This window comes from Lutra lutra, chromosome 8, assembly GCF_902655055.1.
Source record: "Lutra lutra chromosome 8, mLutLut1.2, whole genome shotgun sequence".
NCBI lineage: Eukaryota > Metazoa > Chordata > Mammalia > Carnivora > Mustelidae > Lutra > Lutra lutra.
The window spans coordinates 84,743,676-84,763,177 of NC_062285.1; the positions used below are offsets into that span (position 1 = coordinate 84,743,676).

At 36.6% G+C, this 19,502-nt stretch overlaps 1 long non-coding RNA gene across 4 annotated transcripts in view; it reads right to left on the reverse strand.

Annotated features, from left to right (window-relative positions):
* Nucleotides 1-6,507: 6,507 nt before the first annotated feature.
* The window catches only part of LOC125107469 (uncharacterized), a 37,053-nt gene continuing 24,058 nt past the window's right edge, over nt 6,508-19,502 (reverse strand). For 3 of the 4 annotated variants that reach the window (XR_007129567.1, XR_007129569.1, XR_007129566.1), the window contains 2 exons: nt 14,950-15,082; nt 6,508-6,616 (listed from right to left, as the gene is read on the reverse strand). This is a non-coding gene — a long non-coding RNA (uncharacterized LOC125107469). The remainder of the gene's footprint in view (nt 6,617-14,949; nt 15,083-19,502) is intronic. The other variant, XR_007129568.1, reaches the window with a different exon arrangement.

Sequence of the window (19,502 nt, forward strand, 5' to 3'; positions counted from 1 at the left end):
CGAGACAAACTTTCTGCTCATTTTGTAACTTTCTTGACATTAGGACTGTGTTTTAATCTGTCTTTTAAATAATCCTCCCCACTTCCTCACACACAAGAAATCCAAGAAATGTCTGTTGAATAGAACAGTGTAAATATCTAGTATATAATTAAAGTAGGATATAAGGAAAACTGTGACTTCCTTTATAATCAACATCATAGTAAGAAACATAAATAACTACAGAAGCTCATGGTTTACCTGATGTGTCTTGTTATGCAGGATACCGTGCAATAAAACATCATTTTTACTCGGTCTATCAGAGTGGATTCAAGTTGATCAAATTATTCCAGATTAAAATAGCAAAACCTAAACCTCATTTATTTTCCTGATGCATTTTTCTGGCTTCTCCCTCACCTCTTCATAATCAGAGGTATATGCTCACGTTACTTCCTCTGAAAGGTCTTCTGGGATCATCTGTGGACTACAGCATTTTCATATCATTTCACCACCTCTGATATAGGGTTTATCTGTTTATTTTTTATTTCTTACCTAGAATGTAACTCCATGATAGTAGATTTGGTTTTGTTTGTCTCTGTATCCCTTACATTTAGAAGAATGCCTGGATTGTGATAAACATTCAGAAAGTATCATTTGAAAAATTATGAATTAATGAATCAGTGAAAATAATGATTGCATATAAGCTCTTTTGATAGGATACTAAAGAACTATTAGAGTGATTCAAGAGACTATAATTTTAATTACAGAAATAAGAAAAAGAATTCAAGATGGCAATTGCTTAGACATCTGTATAATTTTTCTAGCTAGTAATGCCAGCCAGTTCCTTGTGTGAATTCAATTTTTAACTTGTTTAAATTAATTATTTATTTAAATATTTATATTTATTTAAATATTTAAATATTTATTTAATATAAAATATATAATTATATATATATAATTATATATAAAATATAAAATCATATTTATTTAAATATATTTAAATTTATTTAAATATAAAATATAAAATATAAAATTATAATTTTCTAAAAAGGTATAGTTATATTAAAAATAAAATTATATTAAATAATTATATAATATATTATATATTATTTTTAATATAATTAATTTAATAAAGCCTGTGGGCTTTTTTTTTCAGTTTATCAGGAAAAAAATGAAATGACATCATGACCTAAATTATTGCTAGTTACTTGCTCAAAATATTTGAATTTGGCATTATAGTATAAAGGCAGATAAGAAGAGAGAAGGGGAGTAAGTCAATAATTAGAAAGCTGACACTGGGGTCACCTGGGTGGCTCTGTGGTTAAAGCCTCTGCCTTCGGCTCAGCTCATGATCCCATGAGCACCACATCATCATCATCATCCTCCTCCTCCTCCTCCTCCTCCTCCTCCTCCTCCTCATCATCATCATCATCATCGGGCTCTCTGCTCAGCAGGGAACCTGCTTCCCCCTCTCTCTGCCTGCCTCTCTGCCTATTGTGATCTCTGTCTGTCAAATAAATAAATAAAATCTTAAAAAAAAAAGAAAGACAGAAAGCTGACACTTTGTTTGACTCTCAAGACATTAGAGAAATACAATTAAAGACACAAAAAGATCCAATGGCCTATTCGTGTTTTATTTGTGCTTAAATTCTACATGTTAGATTGCTACAAGATACCTATAAGTATCCTTCCTGTTTACCTAGAAGATATCATGTAAATTTGAACAATGCATCCAACAACCAAGCCTCATTATTTCTTAACTACCTCAAATTCAATTAACTCATTTAACAAGTTACCTCAAGTTAATAAGTATTTATGTACTGACTCCTGTGTTCAAAGCACTGTGTCAGACACTGAGAATATGCCAATAAACAAGCAGCTGTCTCTTTATCAAGTAAAATGCTGACTAATGGGAAGATATGCACAGTAACAGGAAAATACAATGCAACGCAAGTGTTGTCATAGAGCTAAGCAAAAAATAATACAGAAGCACATAGGAAACCACTTACCAATTCTTAATGAAACTTCATGGAAGGTTATGAGAAGGAGTAATGTTTAGGCAATAATACAAGGAAAATGCATAGTATATATGCCACCGTTCTTTCAATATGATGGACATTGCTTATCCAATGAACCTTAGACTTGTCCTTACATACTTTATGCTCCTTAACCTAGTCTTCCAGGAATCCGTAGTCAGTCTATCAGAATTATTGGTTATCAAATCAGTGGCTTAATGAATATGTAGGACAAGAATAAGTAGTGATGGAGAACAGTGAGAGTAGGAGAAAAAAAAGGGATGGAGAACTGTCCAAAGTCAGGACAGCGGTCACTATGAAAGAAAATGAATGGTCATAGGGGAAGCTGCAGGTAGCTTAAAGTTTAAGGTTTAAGGTTTAAAGTTGCAGATAGCTCAGCATAAAGTTTAAGGAAAGAATGGTGAGAGACGAAGCTAGAGAACTAAAACGAGTTGATGAAAGGCATTGTAAGTGATAGTAGGAAGTTTGGACTTGATCATGAGGGCGATGAGGAGGGAACCAAACTTTGTGATCTTTCATTTCTCACTCATTCTAACCACACACACAAAAAAATTTTTTTTTGCCTCATACATACCCTTAGCTTCCCTTTTCTCCCAGTTCATAACAGCAATCATGACTGGGTCTTTATTTTGAAGTCATGAATCACTTCTTTTCCTAAAAACTGCATCTTAATAGTCTCATCTTTGAATAGATGAGAAACAATTTTGTTTTTCAATCCTATTTTTGATCTTTCTTTATATGCCTTGTACATATAGGGCATATAATTAATTATTTGTCTTCTGGACTCATACATTTCTCAGTGACTTATCATAGATCAGAGTCATGCTTTCAACATTTAGCTTCAAGAAATATCCCCCACCTCTACTTGTACATCACCTCCATTTTCTATATTCTAGATTATTATAGGCCACAGAATTCCAAATATTACAAAACATTTTTCCTAACTTCTACAACAGTTTTCTTACCATTTCCAGCACCCCGTAACAGCTTCCACACTGCTTGCCACTTGACCCAAAACACTGCCACACAGTTCAAGTGTTTCTTTCCATGCTCCCTGATCCTTTTGCACCCTTAGGCTCTATTATATATACACATAATACACATATTATATGTATATATTATGCTAATACCCAACTTCTGCTAATATGCATTGGCTAGTTTCTATTGCTGCTTTGGAATTCCTTTCCCCTTAATAAGCACACCATTTTCTCAGCTGAATTATATTGGACCATAACCCTAGTTATTGGTTTTGTAACCAGAAGAGAAGCAGGTAAGGCTAAATTTTGGAATGGGTACTATTTGTTTCCTTGCAAAACAGAGTCCTCTGCACCTCCGTCAAACAAGGGACATAGAGAAGAAAGCAGTGGCCTTTAGCATGAAGTACTGGGCTACTTCTAAAGCACAAAGTTCAGAGGATCTGGAGAGTCAAGTTTTGTGTTTCATTGACCTAGATATGACCAGTTCCAATTTGCAGGTTCTCACTTTTTTCTCCACAAGAGTTAGCAGTCTATCCAGGGCTGAGAATTCAACCTTCTCAGAAGCTTTGTTAGTGTTAACAGTTAATCCTGGGTTTGTTCCTATCATTTTCTGTACTCAAGCTGCAGAAGATGAGTCCCTTTATATGCTACTAAAGAGGCCCTCTGACTATGATACTACTTTCTTGATGAATAATTACTCTCACCCTTCCCTGTTTTGTTTTGTTTTGTTTTTTCTTTTGAATGCCTGCCTTACTAGCCTTCCAAGAGGTCCTCTGATTCCATTGTCCTGATAGTGCTCCTCAATTTCTCAAAATCTTGAAATACTTCACCCACCACTGAATCCCTCTACACTTATCTCACCACTGAAATTTTCAGCAATTGCACTGCTACAGCGCGTGCTTTACCTATCTCCAGTGTTTCAGCTCCAAATCTCATTTTACAGTTGCCTTGTCTGAACCACTCCAGGTGCCAATCATTTTTGATTGACTTCCTAGAAAGATGAACTCTGTGTTGGGGATTTTCATTCAGAGAATTTACTGAAGATGCAGAGAATTTATTGTAGGATGAACACTTCTGGAGCAGTAACAGAATTTGGATCTTCCTTTAGAAGTATATTCTGTATTTGTTGTAAAAACTGCAAAATCCATGGCAAAGGACAAGCCTATAGAAAAGATAGGGGATTGGGAAGACTAATGCAATTTATCATAACCCAGTATCCAATGTTGATAAATATAGTTCTTAAAAGAACAAGGGTTTCAGTTGGGCTTGGTTATGGAAGAGAAGAGTATGATATTTTGCTGGCTATGAACAATACATATCACACATTTGTGCGTTTCTCTACCCCATTTACTGAAAAGCTATATGGTTTCTACTTTTAAATGGAATCCAGAGCAGAAGACTCCCCAGCAGGTCCAAATTGCCTTGCTGCCTAAGACTTCTGATGTAGCAGATACCAATGATACTCAAAGTGTTACCAGTAAATAAAAATTAACAGGGATCATCTAGAAAGCCCCAAAAGAAGAATAATAATGCTAAGATTCTAGAGTAAATTCATTGTTTCCTTTGGTTAAAAATGCCCTCCTTTTAGAAAGGTTTCTGGCTGCTAGCGTACCTTTTTGAAGATTAACTATGAAACACCGAGTGACTTGAGCTGTCCTTAGGAATGAGATTAGAAGAACAAAAAAGTATGTAGTGGGGTCTCTTATTTTTAGGAGAGACTGACAGCATGTCTCTACTTGTGATAGAAAGTTGATTCATTTTTTTAAAATGATTCATTTATGCTAAGGTGTGAAGTTGTATGAGATGTAAATGCAGGTGGAAAGGTGGGAGTAGATGCTGAGTAGCAGGAGGATCCCTGGCTGGCTAGTGCTGATCCTAGGCCTCTTCCCAGTAAGATTCAGGTCTCACTCTCCCCTCATCAGGAAAGCTGACATCCATGGGTTTCATTTCTCAAGATCCTATGTTAGCTGGCTTCTCCAATGGGCATCCTTGGCAAAATATTGGCTGGTGAAAGGAAAAGAATAGCCAGGGTATTTCTCCTCCCTGTCTGCCTGAAGTATTGTCTCTATCAACACTATCCCTTCTCAGCAGCTTCTGCTCCTACCAAGCAGTCCCACTGATGAGGTATTTAAAGGTGAAACTAGCGCTTGGGCTCCCTTTGACCTTGTAGTAGTGGCTTCCTTCTATTTCTGATCTGTGGATTGTCTTACCATGTCACATTTGGCGTCTCAGCTCAGTCCTCACCTGTGTAATCACTTCACTCCATTACATTTTTTGTGATGTTATAATTGAAGTGGTTTCTGCTTTCCTGGAGAGACTTGTCATGGATAAATAGCCATTGATAAAATAGTTTGATACCTAGCAAGGACGTCACAATGTAATAAGGAAGAATTCTTGAACTGAGGGTAAATGGAAGAAAAACTGATAAAACATTACATCTTACAATTTCATTTTCTTGAAATAAAATTATTCCTAACGTATTAGGTATGGCACAAGATTTAGGAAGGTATCATTAAATAGTTATAGCTACAATGATTAAAGCAGAAATGTAAGATGAACCTTACAAGGAGATGACACAAAGTAGCTTCCACCCAAGGCCATCATAATCCTGGTTATGGTTATAGATGATAGAATGGTGTTGAATTATTTTTGGCCAATCAAAACCATTACTAACACTTCATGTTATACCTGAATTAACATGACAAGTGGAATAAAACAATCTACATCTAAGTTAATAAAAAAGGCAGCTTAGGGAACATTGGGACTTGTTTTCTTGGTCACGCCTGAAAAGTCTCAGGTTATGGTAGCAAAGTATATTCTAGTCCCTTCTTACAGTATTTCTAATTATTCTTGCTTGTCTCACAGTCATTTAATGTTTATTGTCCAGTGTCTCAAATTCTTCAGCACAACCATTGTCCTGGCAGATGTTTCGATAAGTGATTCAATGAAAAAAAAAGGAAAAAAAGAAATTTTGTCAGTTGACACAAACTGAAAATCAGGTCTTCACAAATGAAATCCCATCTTCAAGAACAATCAACAACAGAGGTGAAAGTCTGGACAATTCTTAATGATATCTTGCTGCTTTGACTGAGTGAAGAAAAAAATAACGATTAAGAGTTTTAAAAGTTTCCACACTCCTAGAAAAAGACTAATATTCTTTAGCCATGGTAATAAGAAGCTATCAGAACTATGTTTAATTTCATTCAATCAATAAATAACTTACTTTATTAAACACACTTTAAAAGCAAGCCTACCAACAGTGTCCTTATTTTTGAAGTAGCCAATTAGGAATAAATTTTCCCCAATTAATACACCTCTGAGGACCAACCAAACAACAGTAGTCACACCCAAGTAACCATACATTTACAGATGACAACCCATTCATGCTTTCGAACATCTGCCAATCCCTGAACTCCCTAAAACCCTATATAAAATTAGTAGTTTGCTGAACTAGAAAGATTTTGCATAATTCCAGCATAATATTCCCTTATAATAATGAGGAAAAAATTCAACTTTGCCTTTTTATATTGGATACTGTATGATGGTCTCATCATCCTTTGACATCCTTTAAATGTCCCTTTAATAAATGCAAGAATCTTTGGAGACTTTTTTCTTTAATGCATTTCCCTAGATGACACAAAAAAATAACAATTTAAATTAGCTTTGCTATGTAGAACTAACACAGACATTTAGCTTTCAAATAAAGTAGTATGGTGCTAAATATTTTTTAAAGTTCACTAAAATTTTTAAATTATAAATCATTCATGTCAGTGTTTTGGGGGTAAGTATTCTGGAGTCACAATTAAGCAAGATTTTATTCTGGCAAATTTTTTAAGTAATAGTTTTTATGTTTTCAGATGAGTGTTTTCACATAGCTATAAGATTTTAAAATTCAGCGTATTTAAGTAAAACAAAACTAAACTAAAACAGTTCACCCATTTCTTCCATCCCTCCCTCTTGTAAACATCAATATGTTCTCTGTATTATGACTTTATTTTTTTTGTTTTGTTTATTGTTTTTAATTTTTGTTTTTATTTAGATTTTACATCTATGTGAAATTATGCAGTATTTGTCTTTCTCTAAGTAATTTCACTTAGCATGATACCCTCAAGTTCCATCCATGTTGTCACAAATAGCAAGATTTCATTCTTTTTTAGCCAAGTAATATTCCATTATGCATAAATGCCACAATTTCTTTATCCATACATTTATGAATGAAAAAAGATTTTATATGAATCTTAGCTGTTGCAAATAATGCTGCAATGAACATGGGGATACATGTAGCTTTTTGAGTTAGTATTTTTTTTTTTAAGATTTTATTTGTTTATTTGAGAGAGAGAGCACAAGCAGAGGGGAGGGAGAAACACACTCCCTTCTGAGCAGAGAGCCTAACATGGGGCTCATTCCAGGACCCTGGGATCAGGACCTGAGCTGAAGGTAGAAGCTTAACCAACAAGCCACCCAGGCACCGCAGTATTTTTATTTTCTTCAAACACATACTCAGAAGTGGAATTCCTGGATCATAAGGTAGTTCTACTTTTAATTTTTTGAGAAGCCTCTGTGATAATTTCTATTGTGGTTGTACCAATATACTTTCCCACCAATAGGACACTAGTGTTTCCTTTTTTCTACATTTTTGGCAACATGTGTTATTTCTAGTCTTTTTGGCAAGAGCCATTCTCATACATGTAAGATGATATCTTATTGTGGTTTTGATTGCATTTTCCCAATGATTAAACATGTAGAGCATTCTGGGGTACCTGGGTGGCACAGTCTGTTGGACAACTGACTCTGGGTTCCTGCTCTGGTCATGATCTTATGCTTGTGGAATCAAGCCCTGTGTCTGAGTTCTGCTGAGCACAGAACCTGCTTAAGACTTTCCCTTCCTCTGCCCCTCTCCCCAATAAAATAAATAAATAAATCTTTAAAAAATTATATAGAGAATGTATCTGTTGGTCATCTGTATGTCTTCTTTGAAAAAAATGTCAATTCAGATTCTCTGCCCATTTTTTTAGTTTTTTTTTGTTTTGCTTTTGCTTTTGAGTTGTCGGTTTCCTTTTATAATTGTAGTCAACTTGATGAAAGCATTACATTCTTCATTTTTTTTCCCATGATCCTTTGATCCTTTATTTTTTTTAATTAATTTTGTTTTTTATAAACATATAATATATTTTTATCCCCAGGGGTACAGGTCTGTGAATCACCAGGTTTACACACTTCACAGCACTCACCATAGCACATACCCTCCCCAGTGTCCATAATCCCACCCCCCTCCCAAACCCCCTCCCCCCATCAACCCTCAGTTTGTTTTGTGAGATTAAGAGTCACTTATGGTTTGTCTCCCTCCCAATTCCATCTTGTTTCATTTACTCTTCTCCTACCCCATAACCCCCCATGTTGCATCTCCTCTCCCTCATATCAGGAAGATCATATGATAGTTGTCTTTCTCCAACTGACTTATTTCGCTAAGCATGATACCCTCTAGTTCCATCCACGTCGTCGCAAATGGCAAGATTTCATTTCTTTTGATGGCTGCATAGTATTCCATTGTGTATATATACCACATCTTCTTTATCCATTCGTCTCTTGATGGACATCTAGGTTCTTTCCATAGTTTGGCTATTGTAGACATTGCTGCTATAAACATTCGGGTGCACGTGCCCCTTCGGATCACTACGTTTGTATCTTTAGGGTAAATACCCAGCAGTGCAATTGCTGGGTCATAGGGTAGTTCTATTTTCAACATTTTGAGGAACCTCCATGCTGTTTTCCAGAGTGGTTGCACCAGCTTGCATTCCCACCAACAGTGTAGGAGGGTTCCCCTTTCTCCGCGTCCTCGCCAGCATCTGTCATTTCCTGACTTGTTAATTTTAGCCATTCTGACTGGTGTGAGGTGATATCTCATGGTTTTGATTTGTATTTCCCTGATGCCGAGTGATGTGGAGCACTTTTCAATGTGTCTGTTGGCCATCTGGATGTCTTCTTTGCAGAAATGTCTGTTCATGTCTTCTGCCCAATTCTTGATTGGATTCTTTGTTCTTTGGGTGTGAGTTTGCTAAGTTCTTTATAGATTTTGGACACTAGCCCTTTATCTGATATGTCATTTGCAAATATCTTCTCCCATTCTGTCAGTTGTCTTTTGGTTTTGTTCACTGTTTCCTTTGCTGTGCAAAAGCTTTTTGATCTTGATAAAATCCCAAAAGTTCATTTTTGCCCTTGCTTCCCTTGCCTTTGGCGATGATCCTAGGAAGATGTTGCTGCGGCTGAGGTCGAAGAGGTTGCTGCCTGTGTTCTCCTCGAGGATTTTGATGGATTCCTTTCTCACATTGAGATCCTTCATCCATTTTGAGTCTATTTTCGTGTGTGGTGTAAGGAAATGATCCAATTTCATTTTTCTGCATGTGGCTGTCCAATTTTCCCAACACCATTTATTGAAGAGGCTGTCTTTGTTCCATTGGACATTCTTTCCTGCTTTGTCGAAGATGAGTTGACCATAGAGTTGAGGGTCCATTTCTGGGCTCTCTATTCTGTTCCATTGATCTATGTGTCTGTTTTTGTGCCAGTACCATGCTGTCTTGATGATGACAGCTTTGTAATAGAGCTTGAAGTCCGGAATTGTGATGCCACCAACTTTGGCTTTCTTTTTCAATATTCCTTTGGCTATTCGAGGTCTTTTCTGGTTCCATATAAATTTTAGGATTATTTGTTCCATTTCTTTGAAAAAAATGGATGGTACTTTGATAGGAATTGCATTAAATGTGTAGATTGCTTTAGGTAGCATAGACATTTTCACAATATTTATTCTTCCACAACAGGAGCATGGAACATTTTTCCATTTCTTTGTGTCTTCCTCAATTTCTTTCATGAGTACTTTATAGTTTTCTGTGTATAGATTCTTAGTCTCTTTGGTTAGGTTTATTCCTAGGTATCTTATAGTTTTGGGTGCAATTGTAAATGGGATGGACTCCTTAATTTCTCTTTCTTCTGTCTTGTTGTTGGTGTAGAGAAATGCAACTGATTTCTCTACATTGATTTTATATCCTGACACTTGACTGAATTCCTGTACAAGTTCTAGCAGTTTTGGAGTGGAGTCTTTTGGATTTTCCACATATAGTATCATATCATCTGCAAAGAGTGATAGTTTGACTTCTTCTTTGCCGATTTGGATGCCTTTAATTTCCTTTTGTTGTCTGATTGCTGAGGCTAGGACTTCTAGTACTATGTTGAATAGCAGTGGTGATAACGGACATCCCTGCCATGTTCCTGACCTTAGCGGAAAAGCTTTCAGTTTTTCTCCATTGAGAATGATATTTGCAGTGGGTTTTTCATAGATGGCTTTGATAATATTGAGGTATGTGCCCTCTATCCCTACACTTTGAAGAGTTTTGATCAGGAAGGGATGCTGTACTTTGTCAAATGATTTCTCAGCATCTATGGAGAGTTTCATATGGTTCTTGTTCTTTCTTTTATTAATGTGTTGTATCACATTGATTGATTTGCGGATGTTGAACCAACCTTGCAGCCCTGGAATAAATCCCACTTGGTCGTGGTGAATAATCCTTTTAATGTACTGTTGAATCCTATTGGCTAGTATTTTGGCGAGAATTTTTGCATCTGTGTTCATCAAGGATATTGGTCTGTAGTTCTCTTTTTTGATGGGATCCTTGTCTGGTTTTGGGATCAAGGTGATGCTGGCCTCATAAAATGAGTTTGGAAGTTTTCCTTCCATTTCTATTTTTTGGAACAGTTTCAGGAGAATAGGAATTAGTTCTTCTTTAAATGTTTGGTAGAATTCCCCCGGGAAGCCATCTGGCCCTGGGCTTTTGTTTGTTTGGAGATTTTTGATGACTGTTTCAATCTCCTTACTGGTTATGGGCCTGTTGAGGCTTTCTATTTCTTCCTGGTTCAGTTGTGGTAGTTTATATGTCTCTAGGAATGCATCTATTTCTTCCAGATTGTCAAATTTGTTGGCGTAGAGTTGCTCATAGTATTTTCTTATAATTGTCTGTATTTCTTTGGTGTTCATTGTGATCTCTCCTCTTTCATTCATGATTTTATTTATTTGGGTCCTCTCTCTTTTCTTTTTGATAAGTCTGGCCAGGGGTTTATCAGTATTATTAATTCTTTCAAAGAACCAGCTCCTAGTTTTGTTGATTTGTTCTTTTTTTTTTTTTTTGGTTTCTATTTCATTGATTTCTGCTCTGATCTTTATGATTTCTCTTCTCCTGCTGGGTTTAGAGTTTCTTTCTTGTTCTTTCTCCAGCTCCTTTAGGTGTAGGGTTAGGTTGTGTACCCAAGACCTTTCTTGTTTCTTGAGAAAGGCTTGTACTGCTATATATTTTCCTCTCAGGACTGCCTTTGTTGTGTCCCACAGATTTTGAACCGTTGTGTTTTCATTATCATTTGTTTCCATGAATTTTTTCAATTCTTCTTTAATTTCCTGGTTGACCCATTCATTCTTTAGAAGGATGCTGTTTAGTCTCCATGTATTTGGGTTCTTTCCAAATTTCCTCTTGTGATTGTGTTCTAGCTTCAGAGCATTGTGGTCTGAAAATATGCAGGGAATGATTCCAATCTTTTGATAACGGTTGAGACCTGATTTAGGACCAAGAATGTGATCTATTCTGGAGAATGTTCCATGTGCACTAGAGAAGAATGTGTATTCTGTTGCTTTGGGATGAAATGTTCTGAATATATCTGTGATGTCCATCTGGTCCAGTGTGTCATTTAAGGCCTTTATTTCCTTGTTGATCTTTTGCTTGGATGATCTGTCCATTTCAGTGAGGGGAGTGTTAAAATCCCCTACTATTAGTGTATTATTGTTGATATGTTTCTTTGATTTTGTTATTAATTGTTTTATATAGTTGGATGCTCCCACGTTAGGGGCATAGATATTTAAAATTGTTAGATCTTCTTGTTGGATAGTTCCTTTGAGTATGATATAGTGTCCTTCCTCATCTCTTATTGTAGTCTTTGGCTTAAAATCTAATTGATCTGACATAAGGATTGCCACTCCTGCTTTCTTCTGATGTCCATTAGCATGGTAAATTCTTTTCCACCCCCTCACTTTAAATCTGGAGGTGTCTTCGGGTTTAAGATGAGTTTCATGTAGGCAACATATAGATGGGTTTTGTTCTTTTATCCATTCTGGTACCCTGTGTCTTTTGATTGGGGCATTTAGCCCATTAACATTCAGGGTAAGTATTGAGAGATATGAATTTAGTGCCATTGTATTGCCTGTAAGGTGACTGTTATTGTATATTGTCTCTGTTTCTTTCTGATCTACTACTTTGAGGGTCTCTCTTTGCTTAGAGGACCCCTTTCAATATTTCCTGTATAGCTGGTTTGGTATTTGAAAATTCTTTCAGTTTTTGTTTGTCCTGGAAGCTTTTAATCTCTCCTTCTATTTTCAATGATAGCCTAGCTGGATATAGTATTCTTGGCTGCATGTTTTTCTCGTTTAGTACTCTGAATATATCATGCCAGCTCTTTCTGGCCTGCCAGGTCTCTGTGGATAAGTCTGCTGTCAATCTAATATTTTTACCATTGTACGTTACAGACTTCTTTTCCCGGGCTGCTTTCAGGATCTTCTCTTTGTCACTAAGACTTGTAAATTTTACTATTAGGTGACGGGGTGTGGACCTATTCTTATTGATCTTGAGGGGGGTTCTCTGAACCTCCTGAATTTTGATGCTTGTTCCCTTTGCCATATTGGGGAAATTCTCTCCAATAATTCTCTCCAATATACCTTCTGCTCCCCTCTCTGTTTCCTCTTCTTCTGGAATCCCAATTATTCTAATGTTGTTTCATCTTATGGTGTCACTTATCTCTCGAATTCTCCCCTCGTGATCCAGTAGCTGTTTGTCCCTCTTTTGCTCAGCTTCTTTATTCTCTGTCATTTGGTCCTCTATATCGCTAATTCTTTCTTCTGCCTCATTTATCCTAGCCGTCAGAGCCTCCATTTTTGTTTGCTCCTCATTAATAGCTTTTTTTATTTCAACTTGGTTAGATTTTAGTTCTTTTATTTCTCCAGAAAGGGCTTTTATGTCTCCCGAGAGGGTTTCTCTAATATCTTCCATGCCTTTTTCGAGCCCGGCTAGAACCTTGAGAATCGTCATTCTGAACTCTGGATCTGACATATTACCAATGTCTGTATTGATTAGGTCCCTAGCCTTTGGTACTGCCTCTTTTTCTTTTTTTTTTTTTTTTTGTGGTGAATTTTTCCACCTTGTCATTTTGTCCAGATAAGAGTATAGGAAGGAGCAAGTAAAATACTAAAGGGTGGCAACAACCCCAGGAAAATATGCTTTAGCCAAATCAGAAGAGATCCCAAATCATGGGAGGGAGAAAGGGGATAAAAAGAGGTTCAGAAAGAAAGAAAAAAAAATTAAAAAAAAGAAAACCAATAAAGAAAAAGTATAAAAAGGAAAAAAAAAAATATATATATATATTAGATAAACTAGTTAAAAAATGTTAAAAAAGAAAAGGGTAAAAGTTTAAAAAAATTTAGCAGAAGAAGAAAAAAAAATTTTGAAAAAGAAAAGAAAAAAAAATTAATTTAACTGCAAGGCTAAAGAATCATGGGGAGAAAGCCATGCATTCCGTGCTTTGCTTTCTCCTCCTCTGGAATTCCGCTGCTCTCCTTGGTATTGAAACTACACTCCTTGGTAGGTGAACTTGGTCCTGGCTGGGTTTCTTGCTGATCTTCTGGGCAAGGGGCCTGTTGTAGTGATTCTCAAGCGTCTTTGCCCCAGGCGGAGTTGCACCACCCTTACCCGGGGCCGGGCTGAGTAATCCGCTCAGGTTTGCTTTCGGGAGCTTTTGTTCCCTGAGCACTTTCCGTAGAGTCCTGGAGGGAGGGAATGAAGATGGCAGCCTCCCGGTCTCCGGCCCGGAGGAGCAGAGAGCCCGGGGCCCCACTCCTCTTTGCGCCCCAGAGAACAGCGCCCAATGACTCCCGCCACCCTGGCCTCCAGCCGCGCTCTGAGCTGACCAAGCCTGTGACCAGTTCAAGGTAACCCCGAGCTTAGAGTCACTCCTCGGCTCTGTCTCTGTAGCCGGCTTCCCCGTTCTAATACCTGTGAGCTCTGCGACACTCAGACACCCCCGATCCTTCTGTGACCCTGCGGGACCTGAGGCTACGCTGACCCCGCGTGGGCTTCACCCCGGTTAAGCCTCTGGAACGATGTCCCTCAGCGGAACAGACTTTTAAAGGTCCCGATTTTGTGCTCCGTTGCTCCGCCGCTCGCCGGGAGCCGGCCCCTCCCCCCACGGTCTATCTTCCCGTCGCTTTGGATTCACTTCTCCGCCAGTCCTACCTTGCAGAAAGTGGTTGATTTTCTGTTTCTAGAGTTGCTGTTCTTCTTTTCTTCGATCTCCCGTTGGATTTGTAGGTGTTTGCAATCTTTAGATAAGCTATTTAGCTGATCTCCTGCTACCTGAAGTAGTCTCAGCCTGCTACTTCTCTGCCATCTTGACTCCTCCCCCACATTCTTCATTTTTTGACATAACATAGGCCAAATAACTTGTTGACTAATATTTAGAATGTTATTCTAACCTCTATTGTATCATGTAAATAAAAAATAATAAAGTCCTATGAAACAGCAAGGTATATCATTACTATAATGAAGTACACCATAAAGGTAGCACATTTTCTTGATTTTAGATAAAGATATATGTATGTAATATGTATATAATTTCATATTTTGTTTCTTTCTAGATCAGATACAAAGGAATTAAAGAGATAATAACTTTTTTGGCCAAAGCTCTTCCATTAACTGGAAGAACATTTGTACTATCCCAAACTTCTACTGGTTTCAAGATCAGCAAAGCCTTTATGCCTCTCTGTTATTTTCTTCTTAAATTTGACTGGATTTTTTTTTCCATTTTTTTCAGTGTATGTGTAAAAAATGCCTAATTCTTTTATTTTTCATGAGAGTCATATGATAAAGTATACTTACCTCCCCACTGATTTCACAAATTGTCCAGATGGCTGAAATAGGGAGCAATAGCCAGAGACAGAGAGAACAAAGGCTGGGCCTGAGGAAGTGGAGGAAGCTGCTGAGGTCACAACTTACTACAGCTACTTCATTCCTAATGTAAGCAGAGAGATTTAGAGAAGTGAAAGGAGATAATAGAAGATGAGACCCTTAACAAATAGCAATTAGCAATAGCAATATTCCTAAGTATCAGTAGAATTAATTATATCCCATTTGTGTGCAATTATATCATAATAATATAAATAAAATAATTTTATTTTTGCTTTATTTTTAATTTTTTAATTTTTAAATTTTGTTTTATGTTTACGCTAAATTCATCTTATATACTTGTCTCTTAACATTGCACACAATTTCAGAATTTTACTTATTTATTATTTTTATTGATTTGTTTGAATTACCTCCTACTTCTGAAGATGGAATACCTTTAATTTACCAAATGTATGGAAAAAGATAAAAGACAGTTCATAAAACATAAAGGGTAAAGGTCAGAGAAATACCCCACCCATTTCAAAATATCCTGATTAAAGTGAAATATAGAAACTAAGTTCTATAATATTTAAATGTTCTTTCTCCAGAACAAAAAAAAAAAAACAAAAACAAGGGAAATTTTAGTACCAGTACAAAGTTTTTTTGGTCCCTGAGTGGAAATAAATAAATAAAAATCTAAAAATGAGGAGACAACATTCAATGTAATAAATTAGTGCCATGATAACACTTTTTATGACAATGCAGAGGCATTCCACAGAGGGCTGTTGTCTTTTATCAGCCGTGTGTGAAAACTTAAATAGTAATGTTAAGGCATAGTTCTGTTAGAAAGGCAATTCTAATAGAACAGAGATTGTGATGATGTGGTCCAGACATACAGATTTGTGATGTTAAAATTGAGAGAATGCAAGTAATAGTTTAGAAATCTCTTAGGCTTTCCTTTTCATAAATCCTTTGTGTTGGTCATGCCTTAAACAATATTGATTTTTCTAATTACAAAATTAAAATAGGGACTTCCAATTCAATATTGTTGAGTAAATGCTATTTCTTAAACTTTATTATTTTCCAAAAGTGAAAGGCAATAAAAATCTTTACAGCTTCAAGGAGGAGACCCAGGGAAAAGGCAACAGCAGATAAGAGAGGTCAACAAATTTTTAAAAATGAAAATAAATGGAGGACAGCTAACTGGCCAAAAAGACCAGAGGAAGCTAAGACTATTATGCCTATTGAAAGGAGAGTGAGGAGTTCTTTATAGATCTTGGATATCAGCCCTTTGTCTGTAGTGTCATTTGCGAATGTCTTCTCCCATTCTGTGAGTTGCCTCTTTGTTTTGGGTCAACACGGACAGGACTGGAGGAGATTATGCTGCAGAGAGAGCCAATTATCATATGGTTTCACTTACTTGTGGAGCATAAGGAATGACTGGGAGGACATTGGGAGAAGGAGAGGAGAAGTGAGTTGGGGGAAATTGGAGGGGGAGACAAACCATGAGAGACTGTGGACTCTGAGAAGCAAACTGAGGGTTTGGGGAGGGGTGGGGGTGGGAGGTTGGGTGAGCCTGGTGGTGGGTATTATGGAAGGCACGTATTGCATGGAGCACTGGGTGTGGTGCATAAACAATGACTCTTGGAACACTGAGAAAAATAAAATTACAATATTAAAAAGAAGAAGAAGAAGAAGAAAGGTGAGTGAGGAGAAAGAAGCCCGTTTTCCCTGGAGGACACTGCAAAGCACCTATTGTAACAAAAGGCAGGAGCCACTGGGCATGTAACCAGAGATGGCTAAGAGTTTCTGTAATAAGCCCTTGGGCATTTAGGTAAATCCTGACCACTCTCAGCAATCCAACCTTCTCAAACTTTAGCCTTCAACCCAGCCAGCCAGCCCACTCTCACGGAAGACTCCGAGCCAGAGAATTTTAGGGCCACACAAAGAAGTCTCAGAGGGTGAAGGTCTGATTTATAAACAAAGTGAGCAACTGATGGTTTAATCAGCCTTTAAGGTTCTCCATGCAAAATTCAGGCTCTTGCTATGACTATGGCAGAGCAGGGATTCTTGGAATAGTGGGTTGCAAATTTATAGGTTGTTGCAGTGATTGGGAGAGCACTACTGGAATTTAATGTGTAAGAGTCAGATTCCAGACATCTTCTCATGTATGAAACTCCCTCACAGTGGAGAATTAACCCACATCCCTAAAGACTTTCTGATATGGTAGTAGACAATCAAATAGGAAAAAGAAAAAGTTTTTAAAGCTATGTGAATCTAGCGCCTAACTACGTTTTTTACAAAACAACACTTTTTTTACATATAAACACAATGTATTTTGACATAACCTTAACAAAGACCGTATTTCAGGGATGCAATTATAAATTGAAGGTAGATGGCATATTGTTTGGTTTGGAGTTCAGTCAAGAATTTTTCATCATTTCATAAGACCACATCACCAAGACCAGTGCCGCTCATGATATTGACAATATCAGTGCTACTCAGCAGCACAACTGTATCAGTTTGTATTCACAGCTGTCCCCTTTAGAGATTCTCCAAGTAAGTACAAGCATATAATTACCTCATTATGTCCACAGTAAGTGTAGAGTAGCCATGTCTGATGGTTTACACATTGAAATGCATATAATTTTGCATAAAATGCATATATGCATTGAAATGCATATAATTATTAAATATTTTCTATTTCCTTTTTACTTTGTAGTTATGACATTATATTACTTTTGGTGAAGTTATATGCATTGATAGGGTAGGTTGTACTACTATGCTTCTCATTTCAGAATAGTAAGTGGAGCTTTATAAATTATTTGCTTTAAAAAATAGTGGTCATTACTTCTAATAGGATTGAAAGCCATTTCCCTAGGATGAACTCATTAGTAGAAAATTCTTTCCCCAATCATAGTGTCCAATCAGGATTTCAGTATATTATACTTAACTGTGGACTGTCAGTCAAATGTTATCAGATGTTTGAGAAAGCCTCTAGCATAGAAAAGAAAGACCAAAACAAATGAAACAAATAAGATGAGAAAAAAGAAATTCTGGAGAAAAAATATAAAACAAGACAAAAAAACCCAACAACAAGATAATACTAGAAAAGGTTTTGTGTGTATGCACATGTGTGTGTGGGTTTGTACATACAGCAGCAGTTAAACTGTGGTCTGGAGGTCTTAGGGAGTCCCACAGCCTTTTTAGGAGTTTTTCATTTTCATAATTATAGTAAAACATTATTTTCCTTATTCACTCTGATACTCTTTTTCAGTGGTTACATAATATATGATATCCTAACATGTTGAATATAGAATATAGAATATGAATATAGAAGCAGTTATGAGTCCCAAGTACAATAAATGAAAAAAAGATTACTAATATGTTTCATCATGCAATTACATAACACTAAGGGTAAAAAGAAGATCCTAAACTTGGCAAGAAAAATATATAAGTATTTATATATATATATATATATATATATTATATATATACATATATATATAATATATATATAGAATAGAAAAATCAGAAGTAAAAATGGCAACACTGAAACTAAAGGAAAATGGAGAAATTCTGTAACATTTTGAGTGAAGAATACTTCCTGCAGGAATTTTGTATTTAAACTATCAACTATGTTTTTAAATAAAATAATGACAGTTTGAGGGCACCTGGGTGGCTCAGTCAGTTAAGCGTCCAGCTCTTTGTTTCAGCTCAGGTCGATCTCAGGGTGGTGAGATTAAGCCCCAAGCTGGGCTCTGCACCTGTCATGGAGTCCTCTTGGGATTCTCTGCCTCTCCCTCCCCCTCTATCCCTCTTCCCTCCCACTCTGTCCCTCTCCTTGCTCCCAACTCACTCTCTCTCTCTCTAAAATGAATACATACATACATACATACATACATACATACATACATTCTGCAGGCAATATTACCAAATTTTCACCTCCCATACACATTTCCAAGAAAGATTCTAGAGGAACAGCAGAAAACCAAGAGGTTTAAAATAATACATTCAGAAAATAAGGGAAGCACCAGAGGAGTGTCACACTGAATTCTTAAGATCTGCAGCAGCCATGGATGGCAAGCACCTAGATAGAAAGAAGCTAGAGCATGGAGCACCAGAAAGTGTCTCAGAAAGAAATAATTGAACCTGTAGACTTCCACTCATTGGGCACAAAATTGTACTTGAGAGGATATTTAATAATGTGAGGAGAAAATTGCCATATATAGAAAACTAATCATATTTAACAATGAGGGAAGCATTCACCAAAAAAATGAAAGGTTGAAAAGAAAGAAAAAATAATCATAATACAGTAATCTCAACTTATTTGGGCAATAAATCAACAACAAAAAAAGGAGTTGTGCCCTTTCACATCTATTTCTGTCAAAGTTTTGTGAACTTTCTGAATAATAGAAATGCAGATGAAGCCTAAAGATAGTTGTAAGAACAGTTAACGTAACTGCCTAGAGACTTAGATTCAAACATGCACCAATCTATGTGTATGAATTTCAGACCATTTTAAGTGAAAGTAGAAAGGTGTAATT